Here is a 24,087-nt window from a genome sequence, read left to right on the forward strand (position 1 = left end):
GGGGATTGGACTAGATGATCTTTCGAGGTCCCTTCCAATCCCTAACATTCTGTGATTCTGTGATGGGGCAGAGGGAGAATATAATCCAGTATATAAAAAAAACCCCTTGTATTGAGTTTGTAGTTTTGGTATCCAGTCGTCTTAGACATTCTTTTATACACATGAGGTGTGGGTTTGGTGCTGCTGTTGAATTAAAGAACCAAAAAAGTCGAAGTCTTTGCTCTTTCTGTACGTAGCAGTAACTGAAACAGGGCTTGTAGTGTTCAGTCTTATGGACTGAAAAATCTGTGGTAGATAAGTTGCATTTAGCATATGTAGATTGCCTATTTTAAGAAATATCACTAGCTCTTTCCATCTCTGGATACCTAAATACCTTTTGACTGGTAGATGCATTTTCAGTAATAGTTGTAAAATTCTATATGATCTGCTGTAAAGCGTGCCACGGTCAGAGATGAAATCCTCATGGTAGAGACATCTGAAGAATTCAGTTTGTTAAATAACTGGGCTGGAACTAACAGAGAACTAGAATTTAACAGCCAGTATGCTTACACGTTACTGCATCTCTACAACACTCTCTTATGGTGCTCTTGGCGAAATGGCTGGAGAGGGACGTCACTCCATCACTGGGTAGTTGTACCATAAAGGCAAGTACCTGAAGAGCGTTTGGATTAATTTTTTTTTCTCCCATCCCCCATTACTATGATTTTAATTGGAAGCAGCTCTTTGTTCATGTAAAACTAGCGTGAAGCCCTTTACTGAAAGACAGTGATGTCTTTGTATCAAACAGCGCCTGTTTCAAACTGTTACGCTTGTCTTTGTTTAATTGGACTTGCTGAGGTTTCTGGGAGGATGAAACTTCCATCATCTCCTCCTGTGAATCACTTTAACATGCTGTGTCTGAGCAGAAGAATATCCTTTTCATGAGCAGGTGGAATAATATGCTAGCTGGATTCTGATATTTATTAAATGTTAAATCTTTGTCAAAATCTAGAAGAGAGCACTGAGAAGCACAGAATTTGCAGATGTACATATGTGCGTCATTTTTATTATTATTATGAAGCCTTTACTGAGCACGCAGGATCTGTGTGCTTCATAGCTGCTATGTAACTCTGAGAAAAGTAGATATTTGTAACTTTGCTGTTCGAATTGAAGCATTTACTAATAATGTACTGGAAACCTAACGTCAATGAGGTTGCTCAATTTGTGTCTTAGCAGAGCTAATTGATGCTGTTAGGTATAGAAAGCGCAGGGTTTTTTTCCAAGGCGCAGGGTTAATTGCTGAGCTGCAGTCCAAGCACATACAACTTGTCTGCCCCGAGTCTTTTTCACAATTTGTTGCTGACTCACTGGGTGACCTTGAGTAAACCTCTTCCCTTGGCATACGCTGTCTGGGAAGGAGAAGTGCTAGCAATGACCTGTGTAGTTATACTTGGATGACAAGTTCTGTGAAACTGCAGATTTGATGTAGATGATATGTTTTGTTTCATGTTTTATTAGCCTTGCGATAGGCACTGTGTGTTGGTAACAAAAAGGAAGATGGGGTATATGTATCAAGGGACAGAGATGAGGGAACTGGGATGGAGGGTTGATAACTAGTTTGTAGATGGGGTGTTGAATGACTTTATCTTTGGCTTCCTTGATTTTTAGAGTACTAGTTGATCCTGCAACACTCATTCAAAGTTATTAAGAGGACTGTGTTTTAAAAAGCAAAAATAATAATAAGAAATGCTAGTGCTGAAATTTAAAAATCAAATTTCTCCCAACTTAATGTTACTTCTAATTTGACTAGGTATGGCTTTTTGTATGTATACATGTCCGTGCTTAGGAATATACATCTTAGGGAATTAGAAAGAGATAGTAGCATTATGGTGGACTGTCTCTGTAATGGGTCTTCGACATCTTATCTACCCACTTCTGACAGATGATAATTTTACCCTGTTCAGGCAGAATACATTCTAGCTTTTCAGATCTTTGACCTGTTCCAGATAGCTGCTATTCTTCCTTTTTTTTGAACTGTCCAAAAAATTAATGAGTTACAAGGGTTTATAAAAAGAGCAGCCCCTAAAGCCAGGAATTTTTCTCAAATTAGTGGAAAAGTTTAGGGGAAGTACTATGTAATCCTACAAGATATTTGTAACATTGTAAAGCAGAAGCTTATACTTTTCCAGTTGTTCACATGATACCAGCTGGCAAAGATCCTTGACATAGCACTTGGCTCTCATTTTGGTTGGAATTTTAAACGTACTAATTTCAAATTTTCTCTTATTGAACACCGTATTTTAAGACTGCTGGCACCTGTAAGGATTGAGCTTTTAAAGAGAAGGACTGCCATAGAGCTGCAAGAAAAGTTTTGTGAATAGTTTGTCAAAGCCTCTGAAAAAAGAGCGCATACCATGAAGTATCACTGTTATCACACAGTGCAGACTTCTTTTGAGTACACAAGGGAATTCAAAGTGAACACTATTATTTGTAGCAATAGTCACATGTGGCAGTTTCCAAACTCACGCTAAATATTGATGTGAAATTTTCTTACTTTTTAATTAATCATATTGAACTCAATTAAACTAAATGAGTAAATTCTAGCCTTTGTGTAAAGGGTTTTCAGGGTTAAGATACAAGCAACAGACTTCAGTTGTTCAGACTTAGGAATCCAGTTGTTTCTGTACAGGGCCACCCATATATATTTGCTCGTACCTATATAAATGCTAAATTAATATCATACATATTTATATATTGCATGAACTGCTGAGGCAAAATAGCAAATAAAAAAGCCATATGTGAGAGAATCTAAAAGGCCTGTATAGGCTAATAAATCTTGCATTAGACTTAAGTTTAATAAATACTAGGCCCTGAGGAGCACCAGTGGAAAAACGGGAGTTCTTTTTGGAAGCCGAAACCTTTGCTTTTCCATTGTGTGAAGGACTTTGAACATATAAATGCGTGTACTTGCCTTATCAGTGACAGATGTGTGAAGAATCCTTGTTCAGGCTTTAAAACTGCAAAATATCTGATATCTGAAATAGTGAGGAAGAGAGTTAGTCCATGAGTAAGCTTATAGTCCCTTTGAGGGCCAGTCTAACTGGTGATCTTACATCAGCAATCTTGGTCACTTTGATAATGCAGTACTGAACACTGTGTGTGGGAGTAGGGAGGAAAAATAGTCTTGTAAACCTTCCTTGCTCCAGACTACGTCTTTGAGTAAGCTGTATAAGAGCAAGACAAAATAGCTTCAATTGCTGGGTCACAAAAAATGATATTCAGCAGATTGAAACTGATCTGAAAGAAAATGACTGCCAATAGAGAGCCGTGGCACAACATCTCCCGTCGTTCTTACGCCATTCAGGGGGCAAGCCCATGGAGTCTGTGTGGGCTGAACTCCCTACTGGTGCAGCACCAAGCAGACGAGAGCAAGAGGCATCAAGCCAAGGAATGAGAGTTGCACAGAACTGGTTTTGAAGCCTGTGCATGGCTGGAAACTCCCTCTGGGTCTGTTCATCAGGCAGAAAAGACTGTATAGAAAGTGTGTCGAAGCGCATTAATTTGTTCTTAAAAGTTCTTGAGTGAACTCACTGGTGTTTAAGACTGTATCAAGAAAAGAATATTCCAGCAAGTTTCTTAATGCACTCAACGCTGCTCCTACTGAAGTGTTAAACCCCTCTGATTTTATCCTTTGCTGTAGATGATGTAGGATGGATGGTTGTATAATACTTTCCTGTCTCACTTGCATTTATATAAATCCTATGGTAACATAAATGTTAATGTTATACATGTAAAAGGATAGTCTATTTTTGTAAGGTCTGAGAAGCCCAAGACCCATTAGCTGTATGGAACCTATCTAGGAGCTAATTTAGTGTGAGAGAAGGGGTCTCAGAGGGGAGAGCCTCCAGGAGGTAGGTTGGCTCCTTTGACAGACTTGGGAACAAAAAGAGCCCACAAACTTGTGTAAACAGGCTGAGAGGTGTCACCAGTCCCAGCCTCCAGTGAGGAAATCTGAGTCGTGGAAAACATTTTATGTTGAATGCATTTGGTTTTTTGTGTTTTTTTTTTTTTAATTTTTTTTAAACATATAAAAAGACTGGTTCTTAGTGTGAATGAGGCTGTGTAGTCTTTGGCCATGCTCACTGGAAGCTCATTGAATCTGTTTTTTAAAAACATTAAGGTGCTTGATATTTAATGAATACAGAATCTCATTCATAACTTCATTAGTTAATTATTGTTAGTCTTTAAGGAGATAATTTTACATGGATAACTCTCCCCCACCCAATTACTACTTCATCCCAGTCATCTTAATAAGCACTATGTAACATAGAGAATATAGATTTGCCTGCTTTTGCACACAAAAGCGACTGTGTCCTGCAGTTTGCACACCACGTTTGTCACATAAAATCCAGTAAATACTGTAACTTATTTTCCAGTGTGTTTTATGTTGTTAAATCAACTGTGCAAGCAAGTCACACTCACATTCTTCTGAAACACCCTCTCAGGAATTCCTATTGCTTCCTACTTCAGAAAAAAAAGAGAAAGAACAGGAAGATTTTTCTTTGCATTGGCAATCCAATTAAAACAACAAGGTGACAGGAACGATATCAATTCCTATGAAAGTGCTGTTGCATGATGCACTGCTTGCCAGCCATTTGTAGATCCTCCATCTGGGAATTGTGGCATCATAATCTACAGCAAGGCAACATGGAACAACACAGAAACAAACTTCAATTGTTGACCTATTTTTGTAGTCCACCATTGCTGACAGAAGTTTAAATGAATCCCAAGGAGTGACTTGTTATGAGGATGCCAAAACAGAAAGCTATAATATAGAGGAGGGAAGAAAGTGATTGACTACTTTTATGTCTGTCATTGTTTCTAGTATCCAAATAAAAATTGTTTTGTCCACCAAAGACATATTTTGCAATAAAAACAACAGATTTAAACAGATCAGGAAAGTTTCCATCAGTATTCCTGGTAGTCATCAAAAAAGTATTTGTAGGCAAGAACTTGCTGCTTATCATGTCTTTGATTTCTGCTATCGAAGTTGATATTAAAAATAAGAAGTAAGAAAAGTTCCCAAAGTCATTCTGTCCTCTTTAAGTTTATTCACTATATAAAGCATGGAGATGGTGGTTGCGCATTTTGCTAAGTGTATGTTGCTGAGGATACGTAGAGTGGTCTATAAATGTCATGTCACAGTATTTCTTGCTGGTAAGTGTTTGTATTGAAAGGGGATACCTCTGTGGCATGATCTCTGCTTTTTCTAGCTTGGGCCATGATGCATTCACAATGTTTTACATTGAAGCTTCCTTTTAGATCGTCTTTGCTTTCTGGTGATCCTTTTAAACACCATTTTTTTTTCTATCTGCTTTTGGTGCAGCCACAGCAGAAGGTATCGCATTTTCTGTTTGTAATATGGTGTATTAGGTGGAGACTGGATAGGTAGAGGAGAGAGCAAGCGATGTATATTGGGTACAAGTGTTTGTTGCTGACGTGTTCTGGCTGTCGGCATGTGAAGTCCCATTCATGAAGGGCTGCATCTGTGCTGCTTTTATTTATGCGTAAATAAATTCTTTGCTCTGCTGGAAACCCCAGGGAATCTGGTACCGAAGCAAATACCACATTTAGAAATCAAAGACTGGAGGCAAGAATGGGAAGATGCGGTCTTGTTTCATGTAATTTGTATGCCTGACAAATAGATGTCTTACTGACAAATTATAAATCAAATTAATATTATGGGTATAAAGCTTTAGAGTAGCAAACAAGGTACTGTAGTAAAATGTCATGGATTTTTTGAAAGTATCCTTTTTTCGTACTTGAACATTTGGTGGTAAGGAGGAACCTCTTCCCTCCCTCCTCCGTCTGTTGATGAGAATAATTTCTGACAAAAAACAATGGTAATATACATTCCTGTTACAAAGCATTTGCCAAGCAAAATTTCTAGCAACTACTACAGAGAACTCACAGATGTGCTCAGCACTGTATTCCCAAAGGAATTGTCTTTTATTTGGGTCATTCGTGTCACTGTCTACGATGTTTTATGCTTAGTCATTTTAAAACCAAAAAGCGTTGTTTCCAAAAAGTCTTAAAAATGTGGATCAGCTGTACGAGGATATAAGGAGGGCTGCCAAAATATTCAGGGAAACTACTTTGCTGTTACCATGTGCTAAGGATGTGATTGTTGTTTATCTGTTTTTTCTGTTGGATCCTGCCTATTGCTGTTTGAGGTGTGGAGGACAGAAGGGTTAGTACCTGTCTTCTGTGGAAAAAGGAGTTCTTCTGAGATTCCCCCCCAACCTTGTAGTCCACAGACCCTGCATGTATGGACTGCATGTGACTTTACCCCAACTGTCAGAGGAATTGTCCTCAGCTGTTCTACTTTCCAAGAAGAAATCTAAAATATGTGTTCACCTTAGTAATTTTTTTTTAAACCTTCTGCAAGTAATGCACTCTGTTTAAGAGTTAAAATGGACTAAGATGTCCCATATGAACAGATCTGGCTAAAATCTGAGAATCTGAGTGCTTTGCCTATTCTGGGAATCTAAAGAAAAGGATGGAGGTTGGCATCAGTGTTTACACTCTTACCTTTAAATTTATGTTGCTCTCAAGATACGATGCTACCTGACATACTGGAATAATGTGTGAGAAACAGAATTTTCACCAAAGATTCTATGTATTTAAGTTGGTAATTAGAAAACCCAACCAACCAAACTTGGATACTTTCATGCCTTTCCTAACTGTTTGGGAAGTGTTGACAGGTGTTGCAAGTCATTGCCATGTAAACAGAAGTAAAACCTTCATTTTTATAACACTGCACTTTTGTCTAGAGAGCTATTATATAATAAAGAAGATAACTGAATCAACTTTCTTTATTTAGCATGTACTGCCATAACTACAGGATATGAGTGTGTTGGTGACTTTATTACATTGTGTTAAATTAGTAGTTTATCAAACATCAGCTCATCTGTCAAATTATTTCTATAATAGTTTTGGTTCTTTGAGGAGTTTTTGGTGTGCATGATATATTTTGAGCTCTGAATGAATTTGAACAAGTGTGATTTATGCTCTGTTCGTTTGTAGATTAACAGATACATTTTCACAGCACCAGCTTCCCCTCTTCATCCTTACCCCCTGCCATTAGAAGTAGATTTAGCTTAGCAGTTACTGGAAATGAGAAGTTAAGTATCCAATTATTTTAAGTTATTTTTGTATTACCATATCTTTTAAGAAGCTATAGGAAGATTACTGAAGGGTTATTGGGTTGTAGGTTTCCAGTGGTTGCTGGTAATTCATTGTGAATAGCACTCTAACAGCTTCTACTGACTGGCATAATTAAATGTTTCAAATTTGCCATAGTTTCTGCAAGACTTATTGCCAATCAGTCTTCTTTTTTAATCTCACTGGTATGCTATGCCACTGAAACATCCACTTTAAAAAGTAGATGTATCTTGTTGCATTACTATACTGTTTCTATTATATGTGCTATTATTACTGAAATTTGAAATTGAAGGTTCTAGATCTATGTTTCATCCTTCTCTCAAAACTTCTGTAAACATTGTTCTCTTTATATAGGGAGGCCACCTGGCCAAGAATATTATTGATACTTTTTATTTCCAAATTTACTACAGAATTTAGATACAACTGTTAATCTTAATGATGAGTTTTCTAGAATCTAAGAACTTCTTTAGAAAAATCGGTGTTGCAGAATGAATAGATCTGCTAAAGCTTAAGCACATTTTTAAATGTAGACAGCTTACCTGGATAACTTGTGAATTCGAAATTGTGGGATATTTTCTTTTTTCTTTTGAGTCTTGTGGGTATTGTTCTGTTTTATTCTCATCTTACTGTCCTGACTGCTGTCTTTACTTGTCTTTGAGAAGTAAATTCTTGCTTTCTCTTAGATGTTTCTACATTTACATGTTAACATGGGAAATCTTCTCTTTCCCTTTTACTCAAATGTATTCCAATTGCTTCCTGAAGGCCAGAAGAAAGCAAGAAAATATTGTTTTATGTGGAATGAGAATATTGGAATATTTACGAACAGAGCAACTCAAAAAGGATGATGAAGATAGGGTGAAGTCAGGCATATCTGACGTCATAAAAAAACAGAGGCTCTTGGCCTCCCTCTCTCCCTGAGGAGGTTTGTTATGACATAAATAAATTTAATTCCTCTTTTCAAACCTTCTGTGCTACTTAGAGATACTGACTAAGCTGTTTCAGCACTTTGATCTCCTGCCATGATCTGGCCCTAGCTGTACTTTCATCCTCTTCAAAAGTATTCTTTCACAGTGGTGAATTTGGCCCTAAGGAAATGAGTACGCAGATTTTTTTTCTTTCTCCATTAACTACTGCCTAGATGGCTGTCTTTATTGAACAAATAAGCTGGTAAGTTATTCCCCAAGGATTTAGTTTTTAAGCCACTAACAACAGAATTGACTCGATAACCTTAAACAAGCCACTAGAAATGAGTGCAATACTTCCCAGCAAAGGAAATCATTTAGGAGTTAGTTTTTGGGACTGGTACTGTTGGATGCAAGCCTGATGTATTTTATACGAAGTACACCTTTGAACCGTGTACATGGTAATAGATATATCCATCATATTTCAGTGCTGTTCAGACAGGGTATCCTGTCTGGCTTACAGCTCTCTTGCTTGAAAGGCCAGGGAGTTTGATTGGTTATGTGTCGCGTCTGCCAGCCCTCTGCTTTGGAGACCCCAGTATGGCCATGTCTGTGCTAGACGTTGCTGAAATTTGTTTGCCTTGTCCAAATCACTTTTACTGAATCACTGATTTACACTTTAACATAAGAGGCATACTATGAGAAGATTTATTACTGCAGAGACTTTACTCTCTTTTCTGTACTCCACAGCGTAAAGGTGCTGTCATAGGTGTTTAGAGAGTCTAGGAAAACTGAGGTAGCTGATACCATTAAGAAACTTGACTTCTAGTCGTTAAGCTTTCAGAGTGCTATTTTCCATAAAGATATCTCTGTAAAGATAATTTTATTTCTGTAAATAGATTTTTTCTGTGCATGGGAAATATCAATCCAAACATGTAGTGCGTGTCAACAAAAATTTGAATGCTTCTAATGTTTCTCCTTGTGGTCAAACCATGTTGAAGTATCATCAAGAAATGTGAAGTGAAACAATATGAAGGCTTTGTGCATCTCTTTTGATTATTTTTTTTCAGAGAGGAAGTTGTCATCATTACCTTTGCTGTACGGGACAGTTATACACAGACAGAAGAATAGAATTCAGGTTTTCTGAAATTCAGTCTTGTCCTCCTTTCAACAGAACACACTGTAACTTCCTTATGTTGGTATATTTTTGGTATTTGTAAAGATCCATGGCAATGGCCAGTCTGTATGGGACAATTTATAGGTGGCCACCATGACAATTTAAGCCTGTAGCCCAAAACCAAGTAACTTGTCTTGAAATATAATACAAATTTAGTGTTAGCCACACTGAGTTAACAGTCTGGATTAACCTGATCCAATTGTCAAGTAGCTTAGTAGCTTTCATCCTGCTTTTGTTGAGGACCGTCTAGCAAAGAAGACCATGAATTAGACTCTGCATATGTGTTCTTAATAGAAAGAAGATGCCACACTTACAATTTTGCATGATATCTTATTCTGCTGCATTTTGTTACCCTGTGTAAATATTTTTTCAATGCATTGCTACCATCAAAGCTGTTAATCAAATCTGATTTGGATTAAATCTCTTTTCTTTTGTTCAACAGATGATGTCACTAATATTGCTCAGAAATCCCGCCTTGCTGATGAAAAAGAGAACGTGCCAACAGGGCTAGGAGTTGTGGTGTGGAAAGTCCCAGTACAAACATACCTAGTGACTTTGCTATTGCTGCTGCTCAGTCCTCACCTCTGTAAGTTAAAATCGAACACAGCTGCCTCAGAAACCTGTGGACAAGAGAAAGGTACTGTGCATGGACAGCATGTTGGTTGCATAGGAAGACAATAAATCTACAATATAGATATGATGTTATCAATTTATTAGAAAAAAATATCATTGGAAGCTTCAGGTTTGAAATTTTTTTTTTGTACTAAGATAGACTTTAAACCCCACCAGATTTTACAGGCAGTAAAATAAACCAAATCTGTACTAAGCTTTTGTCTTTGCTTGAGTATGGTTCTCTTTACATAGAGACTTTCTGTGTTCAGTAAATAAATTTCTTGATTATATGAACATTTTGTTACTCATGATTTTTCTTTATTAATTTTATAAGGCATCCCCCCTCCCCTGCCCATGGCATCTAAAATAGTGCAGTACAGAATGTTGCTCGGTGTCTTATGTTTATCATATGCTTGCTAACTTGACCACTGTCTTACTTCAGCTATACCTGTCACCATTGATAAGGAAGAAAGGCTTTAATTGCTTTGGTCTCGGTTGAATGCTAAGCTGCTTCAACAGACTTCCCCAACCTTCTGTTCACTTTTATGTGTTTGTAGTATCCATAAGTATGGGTATTCAGAAGGCAGCTACATATGCTATGCATAAAATACCACCACAATATTTTGGTTGCTTCAAGGACCATCTATTATATGGGGAAAAGGAGCAGTTTCCTCCTCTTGGAGAAGTATGGGAAGGATGACAGTTTAACATAGTGCCTAATTCCTGGCTTTTTCTTCGTGTAGTAGTCCTGCAGTGGAACTGCAGTGATGTTGCTGTTACTAGAATTAGAAATATTAGGAGAACTGGGCAACCTCCACTCTGTGTGACTGTCCTTACTGCAGCAAAATGCCATTGGCCCCTAGAAATGGTATTTTTGTCTGGAAAGATGTTGCAGATATAATTGAGGTTTGTCAGAAAACTGTAATGCAGAAACAAAAGGAAAGCAGCAGTAACCCACATAAAACCCTTTCCTGCTGGATATTTTGCAGTTCACATATTGAAATTGTTGCCTCTTTGCTGCTCACAAACCTTGCTGTTATATTTGGCATAGTGCACAGTGAACACTTACTTTTAATTTCTGAATGGAAGGGTAAAGTATTTGCCTAAGTAAGGCAAGTGCTATGGGAAATGACAGCTGTAGAGTGCATGATCATTTCTGAAAATTTCACGAAGAAGGAAAGAGTGAAGTAAAAATGGAGGGTGCAGAACACGCCTTGGGGCCCCTCTGGGTAGTATTTGCTTGTCTTCTATGACACTCCAGTACAGCTAATAGTTCATTAGTATCTTTGATTTTAATGCTTCAGAGAATTTCATTGTGGTGTAGTCATTATAAAGCAACAGATAAAGAGTGAAAAAATTTGTCTAAAATAATTTGGTGTTCATTAATGTAATTAAATTTTACTATAGAGAATAATTATAGTAATTAAATTTGTTTTGGGGGCAACAGATAAACTAACGGGACCCTAAAGTTCTCTTCTGTAATTGGGAGGGCAGGTCAATATTTACTTCTGACTGGGTTTAACTCTTTATGGTAAATGCATGAGGAGCTTCAGTCATAGATGCATCTAAAAAAATCATATCTACTTAATAATAACAGGAAGTATATGATGCTAATTTTGAAAAGAATTAAAATACTGAACTCTAAAACCAGCTGTTGAATGTTATAACTTGGCTTTCTGCTAAGGTGAATGCTTTTTGATTTTTAAATCTCAAAGAAATGCTATTTAAAGATTTTTCCCCCTGTTGTCCTTTAGTCTGTCCTGTTCCTGTATATCCAAACGATTGAACATAGATTAACAAACTGATTTAGACTGAGTATTTTAGCTGACTCTGCATAATGAAAATGAAATGCTCAAAACATGAGTCTTCAACAACGAATGTATTTTGGAAAGTGATTTTGTCAGGTGCAAATTACCCATAAGGAGATTTCCTATTAGTTGGCAATTGGAAAATGTGGGAAAAGAAAAAGTTTATGAAAATCTGAGCAGAGGGATTTCATCCTCTGGATTGCTTATGCACATTTTCTCAATGCTACAGGGAAAAAAACCTCCCTATTTGATCCCTGTTTGTCTTACCTGATTAGTCATATTTCTTGCATATCAATATCTTATTTATTAGTCCAGACTGTTTCTGATATCTCCAAACTACCTCCTCAGAATGATGGTGTAAACACACACATTTGTGCAGGACCATTTCTGTTACATGGTGCAGCTACGTGCGGGCACTTTGCTTTAGAGAAAGATTGGCTGCTTCTGTGAAGAACTAGAATTGCTGCAATGTGTTGAGTATAGGGCCAGGCACATTTTTTAAAATGGCTCTTTCTTTGTTTTGCTGACTGATTGTGAAATCTACCAAAACTGATATTTTTCCCTCTCTTTAAAATGATGTAAATTAAATTTAGATAAACTTTGGTATTACTCTCATATTTCCATTTTTTTCTTAACACCCTTTGACCAATCCATGTGCCAACTAATCCTCTGTGCAAATATTACTTATGTTCCCTGCCATGTGATTACAGATCCATTACTCTTCAAACACAGAAAAGAAGTACTATAACATGTTTGTGTCTGAATAGTTTCTCTTACTTGCAAATACAGCAATGTAGTACATTTGGGTAGCTGATAACTGTACAGCTGCTGGCAGAATTCCCACATGCGTTTTACCCTTAGATAAGTCTGTGGCTGGTAATGGTTGTGTGGAGATAAGATAGGAAATGTTTCACTTAGTCATCTAAAAGTACTCCTCTATGTCTTGAGTGTTTGCAAGAGATGTTAAAAAGAAAACTAAGCAAACTTTTCTGACACCTTGGAAAGGTCTCTCATACACGTAAGACTTGCTGTCCGATATTAACATCTTCAGTCTATTGTGAAGCTCCTTATATGTTCATAAATGAGTATGAATGGAAAAAGAAGGTATGAACCATGAGAAACCTTTAGCCTACATGATATGCATTCAATAAATAGTAGTGAGAGACCGTGAAGTTGGCAGTTTTTACAATTATTTAAGATATACTGTCCTTGTAATGCCTGGTGCTTTTTCTTGGTAAATAGGCTCTCTCATGGTCATGGCTGTCTTTCTAGCTTTTTGTTTGTTTTTCTCAGCTCTTCCATTCAATTAATTTGTAACTTCAATAGCTCTGAATGATGTGTTATGAATATCAAATAGCTTTGATAATGTGATTTGATTATGGCAATATATGTGTGTATGTGTGTGGGGAGGCACGTTTTATGCCTAGCACTGTATAAATGTTGATTTCCAGGAAAATAGTTTTGAAGGACACTGATTATCTCAACACCTGAACCTTACCCTCTCTGAAGGAAATCCATCCTGTGCACATACACACATACTATATTTATACATAAATATATTTTTATATAATAAATAAATATATATTCAGGCTCCCTGAAATGCCTGTACACCAATGCACGCAGCGGGGAATAAGCAGGAGGAGTTAGAAATCCGTGTTCGGTCGGGGGGCTATGATTTAGTGGCAATTACAGAGACTTGGTGGGACGCCTCGCATGACTGGAATGTGGTCATGGATGGCTATGTCCTGTTCAGGAAAGACAGGCCGCTAAGGAGAGGTGGTGGAGTTGCTCTTTATGTGAGTGAGCAGCTAGAATGTATTGAGTTCTGTCCAGAGGCAGATCAGGAGCGAGTTGAGAGTTTGTGGGTGCGAATTAAGGGGCAGGCTGGCAGGGGTGATACTGTTGTGGGTGTCTATTACAGGCCACCGGATCAGGATGAGGACGGTGATGAGGCCTTCTACAGGCAGCTGAGAGCAGTCTCGCAATTACAGGGCCTGGTTGTTGTGGGGGATTTCAACTACCCTGATATTTGCTGGGAGGCCTACTCAGCCAGCCATCCTCAGTCCAGGAGGTTCCTCCAGTGCATTGATGATAACTTTCTGATGCAAATGGTGGATGAGCCAACTAGGAGAGGAGCGCTGCTGGATCTGATCCTCACTAACAAGGAGGGTCTGGTTGAAGAGGTGAAGGTTGAGGGCAGCCTTGGTTGTAGCGACCATGAGATGGTAGAGTTCAGGATCTCATGTGGCAGGAACAGAATAGCTAGCAGAATCACAACCCTGAACTTCAGGAGGGCCAACTTTGGCCTTTTCAAGCAATTGCTAGGGGAAATCCCATGGGACAGGGTACTAGAAGGTAAGGGGGCCCAAGATAGTTGGTTAGCGTTCAAGGACTGCTTCTTCCGAGCTCAAGATGAGAGCATCCCAACAAGTAGGAAGTCAAGGAAGGGGACCAAGAGACCTGCATGGTTGAACAGGGAACTGCTGGGCAAACTCAAGTGGAAGAAGAGAGTGTACAGATCGTGGAAGGAGGGGCTGGCCACTTGGGAGGAATATAAGTCTGTTGTCAGAGGATGTAGGGAGGCAACTAGGAAAGCTAAGGCCTCCTTGGAATTAAACCTTGCAAGAGAGGTCAAGGACAACAGAAAGGGCTTCTTCAAATACATTGCAGGTAAAGCCAACACTAGAGGCAATGTAGGCCCACTGATGAATGAAGTGGGGGTCCTGGAGACAGAGGATAAAAAGAAGGCGGAGTTACTGAATGCCTTCTTTGCCTCTGTCTATACTGTTGGAGGCTGTCCTGAGGATCCCTGGACCCCTGCGGCCTCAGAAGAAGTCAGGATAGAGGAGGAATCTGTCTTGGTAGATGAGGGCTGGGTCAGGGACCAATTAAGCAACCTGGATGTCCATAAATCCATGGGCCCTGATGGGATGCACCCACGGGTGCTGAGGGAGCTGGCGGAAGTCATTGCTAGGCCACTCTCCATCATCTTTGCTAAGTCGTGTGCAACGGGAGAGGTGCCTGAGGACTGAAGGAAAGCGAATGTCACTCCAGTCTTCAAAAAGGGCAGGAAGGAGGACCCGGGTAACTATAGACCGGTCAGCCTCACCTCCATCCCCGGAAAGGTGATGGAACAACTTGTCCTTGGTGCTGTCTCTAGGCACATCAAGAATAGGGGGATCATTAGGGGCACTCAGCATGGCTTCACCAAGGGGAAGTCTTGCTCAACCAACTTGATAGCCTTTTATGAGGATGTTACCCGGTGGATAGATGATGGTAAAGCTGTGGATGTGGTCTATCTCGATTTCAGTAAAGCGTTTGACACGGTCTCCCACAGCATCCTTGCAGCTAAACTGGGGAAGTGTGGTCTGGATGATCGGGTAGTGAGGTGGATTGTAAACTGGCTGAAGGAAAGAAGCCAGAGAGTAGTGGTCAGCGGGACAGAGTCCAGTTGGAGGTCTGTGTCTAGCGGAGTCCCGCAAGGGTCGGTTCTGGGACCAGTTCTATTCAATATATTCATTAATGACTTGGATGAGGGATTAGAGTGCGCTGTCAGCAAGTTCGCTGATGACACAAAACTGGGAGGAGTGGCTGACACACCGGAAGGCTGCGTAGCCATTCAGAGAGACCTGGACAGGCTGGAGAGTTGGGCGGGGAGAAATTTAATGAAATATAACAAGGGCAAGTGTAGAGTCCTGCATCTGGGCAAGAACAACCCCATGTACCAGTACAAGTTGGGGACAGACCTGTTGGAGAGCAGCGTAGGGGAAAGGGACCTGGGGGTCCTAGTGGACAACAGGATGACCATGAGCCAGCAGTGTGCCCTTGTGGCCAAGAAGGCCAATGGCATCCTGGGGTGTATTAGAAGGGGTGTGGTCAGCAGGTCGAGAGAGGTTCTCCTCCCCCTCTACTCTGCCCTGGTGAGGCCGCATCTGGAGTATTGTGTCCAGTTCTGGGCCCCTCAGTTCAAGAAGGACAGGGAACTGCTAGAGAGAGTCCAGCGCAGAGCCACGAAGATGATTAAGGGAGTGGAACATCTCCCTTATGAGGAGAGGCTGAGGGAGCTGGGTCTCTTTAGCTTAGAGAAGAGGAGACTGAGGGGTGACCTCATTAATGTTTATAAATATGTAAAGGGCAAGTGTCAAGAGGATGGAGCCAGGCTCTTCTCAGTGACATCCCTTGACAGGACAAGGGGCAATGGGTGCAAGCTGGAACACAGGAGGTTCCACTTAAATTTGAGGAAAAACTTCTTTACTGTAAGGGTGACTGAACACTGGAACAGGCTGCCCAGAGAGGTTGTGGAGTCTCCTTCTCTGGAGACATTCAAAACCCGCCTGGACGCGTTCCTGTGTGATATGGTCTAGGCAATCCTGCCCCGGCAGGGGGATTGGACTAGATGATCTTTCGAGGTCCCTTCCAATCCCTAACATTCTGTGATTCTGTGATATTTATGTTAAGTATATTATGAGGATCTTTGTATTACAAGTAGTCTTAAGCAAAAACATATTTTAAAATGTGCCTTTATGTGTTTCCGTATTATAATCAGCTTGGATAATAACAATTGATTTCAGGTTGTTGCTCAGTAGGTCAGTACTGCAGTTCTGCCATCAAGTACTACAGGGTGGCATAATGTATTACTCTGAGGAAACTGCTTTCTATCAGACTTTTGTTTAATTCATGGAGAGCTCTCTGCTCCTTTTCTGCCTTGTGTGATCTTTTTGCACATCCTATATTTTACATTAAACTTGGAGTCAATGTGCCTGAAAAATGTTACATACTGAAACACTTCCATCTCCCAGCTGAGTTCACTTCTTAGTGTGGACTGTGTTCTGTGTTTGTGTTAAAAACTGAACTTTAACACAAACTAGGAAGTCTACCTCAAGTTTGTTTGAAAAATCACTTCAGATGTGAACATATTTAGTAGAATCACATTTATTAACATTTCCTACTCAAAAATGTATTAGTAGCTCTTGTGTGTGTGTTGGTTATAGCAGGAAACACAAATGAGGAAAGCAAAATATGAGGAAGAATGAATGTCTCACAGGACCATATGTGTGAGTATAGAAAAGGAATTTGATAAAACAGAGCATCAGCCCAGCAATGATAGTTAGCAAATACAACCCACCACAATGAAAAAAACCCAACCCTTTCCAGTGTATACACTCTTTAGGGTCCGGATGGAGCTGAGTAGCATAAATATACTTCAGGACTGCAGAATCAACCAACAGAGTTCTGATTTGTGTTGAAAAATTGCTTGCTCATCAGAGATGTTATTTTGAAGGTACAGTAATAGCATAGGGTACTAGATTATGTCATTTTCAGATGTTCTCCTAAGTTCTGTTTATTCACTTTCTGTAAGTATTTTGATCTTGAAGAAATACATTTTTTCAGCTATGAAGTCTGAAACTTATTTCCCTGATAGAATCTCTGTGATCCTCTTTACCTGAATTACTTTTAGATGTTGAGCCACTTTTTAGAGATTGTATCCAAACTAACAAACAGATTTGTTAAGCATTTACTGTCTGGAAAAAAATGCCATATTATCAAAACCAGAAGTTTTACTGGCTGTTGACAATTTATCACATGTTTATCATTGCAGTGTCCTGCCCTGGCGACAGTACTGGTTCATGATCCAGGAAGAATTCTATTTGCACTTTAGGAAAGGAGGATAAGAGAAGCTGACAATTCAAGTTTGTTAAAGAGTGTGACAGACTAGTATGTCTGAGAGGGACTCCTGTGTAGACAGAATGATGGGTTTTGTAGGTGTGCTCTGAAGTCAGGAACATCAGGGATGCAAATCTGTATGTAGTCCTGAAGATGACCAAGATGGAAAACGTTGAGGGGTGGAGGGGATCAGAATTAATTAAATCATTTGAATAGGAGAAAAGTTGAAATTTGATTAATTGGGAACCTCTGAACACAGTGCTGGCTTGCTAAGCGTCTTTGCCACAACCCTCCTAGCCTGTGTGCTATTTTCTTGCTTTCAAAACCAAAGTAAAAGTTTGGAGGAGGGAAATAAATTCTGGTTGACTTATGTGAAATCTAGCTTAAAATTAAGAAATGCAAAGGGGAACCAGGTGAGGGAATATGCTGAGATGTAAGTAACAAGTGTCCAGTCTGTAGCAGAGACAGTTCTATTGCTTCATTGAGGAGCTTGCATTTTTGTATTAGGAAATACTTTATTGCCTCCTGGTTGTTCCAGACAAGAGATGGAAAGGAATGCAAAAGAATTATAGTACTTTACTGTGCTTCTGAGACTTAACCTGGTATTGTTTTGCTTTTGGGATCACAGAATCACAGAATCACAGAATGTTAGGGATTGGAAGGGACCTCGAAAGATCATCTAGTCCAATCCCCCTGCCGGGGCAGGATTGCCTAGACCATATCACACAGGAACGCGTCCAGGCGGGTTTTGAATGTCTCCAGAGAAGGAGACTCCACAACCTCTCTGGGCAGCCTGTTCCAGTGTTCGGTCACCCTTACAGTAAAGAAGTTTTTCCTCAAATTTAAGTGGAACCTCCTGTGCTCCAGCTTGCACCCATTGCCCCTTGTCCTGTCAAGGGATGTCACTGAGAAGAGCCTGGCTCCATCCTCATGACACTTGCCCTTTACATATTTATAAACATTAATGAGGTCACCCCTCAGTCTCCTCTTCTCTAAGCTAAAGAGACCCAGCTCCCTCAGCCTCTCCTCATAAGGGAGATGTTCCACCCCCTTAATCATCTTCGTGGCTCTGCGCTGGACTCTCTCTAGCAGTTCCCTGTCCTTCTTGAACTGAGGGGCCCAGAACTGGACACAATACTCCAGATGCGGCCTCACCAGGGCAGAGTAGAGGGGGAGGAGAACCTCTCTCGACCTGCTAACCACACCCCTTCTAATACACCCCAGGATGCCATTGGCCTTCTTGGCCACAAGGGCACACTGCTGGCTCATGGTCATCCTGTTGTCCACTAGGACCCCCAGGTCCCTTTCCCCTACGCTGCTCTCCAACAGGTCTGTCCCCAACTTGTACTGGTACATGGGGTTGTTCTTGCCCAGATGCAGGACTCTACACTTGCCCTTGTTATATTTCATTAAATTTCTCCCCGCCCAACTCTCCAGCCTGTCCAGGTCTCTCTGAATGGCTGCGCAGCCTTCCGGCATCTCAGCCACTCCTCCCAGTTTTGTGTCATCAGCGAACTTGCTGACAGCGCACTCTAATCCCTCATCCAAGTCATTAATGAATATATTGAATAGAACTGGTCCCAGAACCGACCCTTGCGGAACTCCGCTAGACACAGACCTCCAACTGGACTCTGTCCCGCTGACCACTACTCTCTGGCTTCTTTCCTTCAGCCAGTTCACAATCCACCTCACTACCCGATCATCCAGACCACACTTCCTCAGTTTAGCTGCGAGGATGCTGTGGGAGACCGTGTCAAACGCTTTACTGAAATCGAGATAGACCACATCCACAGCTTTACCATCATCTATCCACCGGGTAACATCCTCATAAAAGGCTATCAAGTTGGTTGAGCAAGACTTCCCGTTGGTGAAGCCATGTTGACTGCCCCTAATGATCCCCTATTCCTTGATGTGCCTAGAGACAGCACCAAGAACAAGTTGCTCCATCACCTTTCCGGGGATGGAGGTGAGGCTGACCGGTCTATAGTTACCCGGGTCCTCCTTCCTGCCCTTTTTGAAGACTGGAGTGACATTCGCTTTCCTCCAGTCCTCAGGCACCTCTCCTGTTGCCCATGACTTAGCAAAGATGATGGAGAGTGGCCTAGCAATGACTTCCGCCAGCTCCCTCAGCACCCGCGGGTGCATCCCATCAGGGCCCATGGATTTATGGACATCCAGGTTGCTTAATTGGTCCTTGACCCAGCCCTCATCAACCAAGACAGATTCCTCCTCTATCCTGACTTCTTCTGAGGCCGCAGGGGTCCAGGGATCCTCAGGACAGCCTCCAACAGTATAGACAGAGGCAAAGAAGGCATTCAGTAACTCCGCCTTCTTTTTATCCTCTGTCTCCAGGACCCCCACCTCATTCATCAGTGGGCCTACATTGCCTCTAGTGTTGGCTTTACCTGCAATGTATTTGAAGAAGCCCTTTCTGTTGTCCTTGACCTCTCTTGCAAGGTTTAATTCCAAGGAGGCCTTAGCTTTCCTAGTTGCCTCCCTACATCCTCTGACAACAGACTTATATTCCTCCCAAGTGGCCAGCCCCTCCTTCCACGATCTGTACACCTTCTTCTTCCACTTGAGTTTGCCCAGCAGTTCCCTGTTCAACCATGCAGGTCTCCTGGTACCCTTCCTTGACTTCCTACCTGTTGGGATGCTCTCATCTTGAGCTCGGAAGAAGCAGTCCTTGAACGCTAACCAACTATCTTGGGCCCCCTTACCTTCTAGTACCCTGTCCCATGGGATTTCCCCTAGCAATTGCCTGAAAAGGCCAAAGTTGGCCCTCCTGAAGTTCAGGGTTGCGATTCTGCTAGCTATTCTGTTCCTGCCACATGAGATCCTGAACTCTACCATCTCATGGTCGCTACAACCAAGGCTGCCCTCAACCTTCACCTCTTCCACCAGACCCTCCTTGTTAGTGAGGATCAGATCCAGCAGCGCTCCTCTCCTAGTTGGCTCATCCACCATTTGCATCAGAAAGTTATCATCAATGCACTGGAGGAACCTCCTGGACTGAGGATGGCTGGCTGAGTAGGCCTCCCAGCAAATATCAGGGTAGTTGAAATCCCCCACAACCACCAGGCCCTGTAATTGCGAGACTGCTCTCAGCTGCCTGTAGAAGGCCTCATCACCGTCCTCATCCTGATCCGGTGGCCTGTAATAGACACCCACAACAGTATCACCCCTGCCAGCCTGCCCCTTAATTCGGACCCACAAACTCTCAACTCGCTCATCCACTTTATTTCATCTGTTCAACAGTGGCGGTTTAATATTTCTGTGCTTTTCAGGAAACTGTGGGAAGCTGATTTCCCATCTTTCTCAAGTAAAAGAACTTGTCTTAAACTGCTTGCAAGAGTACAGTTGGAACAATTTCCTGTACAAGCCTAATTTCACATTTCCCCTGCCTTACATTTAGTGATCTATGTATGAATGAAATTTAAAGTTAATAGAAGTCAATGAAAGAGGAGGAGCAGGGAAAAGGTTATATTGCTGGTGGAGAGCAGTTTCTAGGTGTGCTGGATGTTATTACAACCCAAGAAAAAAGAGAAGTTTTGTAGTAGAAGGGAGGGGGAGAGTATTTGGGCATTTCAATTAACTTCCAATGATCAATCTAAGATTTAAAAGTGAACTCTCTAGTCAGGGTGGTGAAAGGAAACCTATTACCTGGCTATATACTGCTGAAGACCTGCATATCTCAAAGGAAACATCTAGTAGTTTCCTATCCTTAATCCCTTACAACATTTGGGAAGTGTTAGTGCAGATCTTGATGATTTCATGTTTCCAGATTTCTAATGCTAAAAAAAAATTAAATAGTATATGTTTGTAGCATAGCCATTTGAATTGATATTCCCTGGGAGAGGAAAGAACATGGTCACACTGAAGAGCTCCTTGTTTTCACACAGTTCACTGGAACAGGCAGCATTTCAGCATTTTCCCGTTCCTGTACAAGGGCAGTGTATGCAGGTAACAACTAAGTCTTGATTTGTGTGTAGCTTTCAGCTTTCATCTCACCCTTATTTTTATTTCTTCCTCTTCTGGTATGCACTTCTCTTCCTTTCATTTTGTCTGTCTTTGACAACTGATGGTTGTGAGGAGAGAGCAGACAAACAGCAGCTAGGACTCTTACTTAGGCTAGTGATAAGAAGTGGGCTACATCACTGAGATGATTAGCTCTCTTTCTTCCTTTATTAGAGTCTCCTCAAGCAGGCTCCATTCTGGTAGTCCATTCCCCAGGGTATATGCCTTCCACTACCCTCACCACCTCTTCCCCCCCCCCGCCCCCTTCCTATTTTGGAAATAACCAGTTAAAGTTTTGCTGATATAGCTTTGCTATTTAAGAGGTGAAAAATTGCATTGTTACTGCCATAGCTGTGCTAACCTTAACCTTAAAGCAAAATCTTATACAGAGATTCACCTCAAGTTTAGGGAGGTGATGTGTGATGTGGAAAGAATAGTTCTTTTGGCAATACCTACTTCCATATTTTTCCACTGATTCTTCGCTGAGACTAAGTGTGCCTGCAAAGTCACTGACAGCACCCTGACTTTTGAGGCTTCCCTCTGCCACGTCTTTTAGGGGATGAGGTGGGGAGAGGGACAGAACTGAATACTAAGATCAATTCATAGCAGAAATTATATGAATATGAATATATTTTTACACAATTGAACACAAAGTTAGGATTGCTACTGTATCCTATTTACATGATAATGCAACTTCAGTAAAGATTTTTATCCATGGTCAAAGATGATTTACAGAACCATTTAGACCTTGCAGAGAACAGCCTTCTTTGCAGGCACCACAGGAAGAAGGAGGTTGTGTTCATAAAGAATGAAGCATAAACATCTTTCGTTCAACCATAGAGACTCCTGTAAGCTTTAGGTGACATGTCTGGCCTCAGCTTTACGTAAAACACTGTACTGTCTTCATGGTCTGCTCTCTGAAACAGTATACTGAAATGAAAACTTGATTTCCCAATGAAGGAAAAATGTTATATAGGTAAAAGGGATAAGGATGTTTTCCTCAGAGTGAACAATAAATCACTTTTTAATTCCCCTAAATGACCAAAACAGCCTGACTATGGCAGCATTCAGTAGTCTGAGATACACTGCTAGCAATGCTGTGCCTCCCATAAGTTGGATAACCCCATAAATGGGACGTGCAACTTGCTTACTGGAAAGCTCAAAATTGTGTCTATCAGTAATCTCTGTTCTGTGTCTAACCATTCTTTCAAATTTAGGAAGCTTTGTTTCCATATACATATATTTGTGTGCACTGATTAATTTCTGAACTTCAAAATACTTTGGGACAGCCTAATCTGGGCAGCAGTCAATCTCGTAGTCTATAGTGGCTTGTCACAGAGTAATTCTGGAGTTTTGTATTTATATCTAATTGCATGTTTCTCTCTTTTTAGACTGAGTTATGACTGAATGTGTCTTTGTTTTTTAACATTCTGAGGGATGCTATCCTTAAAATTATGATTTTGATACGTGTATCTGCATAAAAGTATTTTCTGCAAGTCTTCATGGCTACCACATTGAACTCTAAGCATCTTCAGAAAGTACATTCGTACTTCTGGTGGCCGACTTACCGACAACCTTTCCAACAAGCCTGGCACGGTTTGAATCAAATTTGCTGGCAGTTACCAGAAGGGTATTTTATCGGTAGTCTTCTCACGGTGGTGAAGCATTTTCAGTTTGTGTATATTGGAGGATGGTTACACAAAGAAAGTCTTTAGTTCACGAAGTTTCTCCTCTGTGCTTTTCTTGTGCTTTTTTCATCCTTGTCTCTGTCCTATTTAAGCTGAGAAAGAAATGAAAGTCTCCAGGCTCTCGCTGTGTTGGTATCTAGCTGTGCATTTTACTGGCTGCACTGTGCCCTTTTGGAATGTAGAGAGTTGAGAGAGTAAAGGAGCTATTGTCTGGCTGAAATATCCAGTTTAAATATTTTATCCCAGGTGATGCAGTTGCATCAGCCAGTCATCAGAGTGACTTAAACTCTATTCACTCCAATGAACATTCACTCAAATATCAGTACTTGAAATGCCAATGATAGCTGGCTGATTATCAGAGCACTGTTATGAGAAAGTTAACAGATCTTGTGAGGGAATTGCAGTTTTGTGGGACACTAAATTTGATGATTCCTGCCAACTAACAATTGTAAACTCTTGCTAGGTTCTCATAAGCCTCATTTCTCATAACCCCTATTCAGTCTCTCATATTTTAATATTGTCCTCAGAATATCTTTCTGAGGTAGGCAAGTGTAATACCTGTTTTACTGCGTGATTAAGTGATTTGTTCACGGTCGTATAAGGAATCTGTAACAGAACCGTAGATGGAACCAAAATCCATCAAGCCTTAGCCCGTGTGTTGCCCATAAAATAATCTTTATTATTATTATCATTACTATCCAGTTAGATTTGAAATTAGATTTGAATGTGGCGTGTCTTACTTCAAGAACATTGAAGTTGAGCAGAAGTCCTTGATAAAGCAATCAAATGTAAGTTTGAGGTCCTAAATTCCTGAGGGCAGGTAGATACTTTTTCGTGATTCCGTGACTCTTTAAAATTTAAGCAACAGCACTGCCAGCTCTGTAGTGTACATATTTATTTTGATCTCAGGAACCAAGGAAATTGGCTATAAAAGTGGAGCATGATGGCATCTTTGGAAAAAATAATCCATGTTCTTTTATCAGTCTTCCTTTATTACTGAAATAGGCCAACATCTT

At 40.6% G+C, this 24,087-nt stretch overlaps 1 protein-coding gene across 1 annotated transcript in view; it reads left to right on the forward strand.

Annotated features, from left to right (window-relative positions):
- The window catches only part of JAKMIP1 (janus kinase and microtubule interacting protein 1), a 173,964-nt gene that overhangs the window by 44,954 nt on the left and 104,923 nt on the right, over positions 1-24,087 (forward strand). The window contains exon 2 of the mRNA XM_068402689.1: positions 9,725-9,919. The gene's annotated coding sequence lies outside the window, so the exon portion shown is untranslated. The remainder of the gene's footprint in view (positions 1-9,724; positions 9,920-24,087) is intronic.

The sequence above is a fragment of the Nyctibius grandis genome, chromosome 6 (assembly GCF_013368605.1).
Source record: "Nyctibius grandis isolate bNycGra1 chromosome 6, bNycGra1.pri, whole genome shotgun sequence".
NCBI lineage: Eukaryota > Metazoa > Chordata > Aves > Nyctibiiformes > Nyctibiidae > Nyctibius > Nyctibius grandis.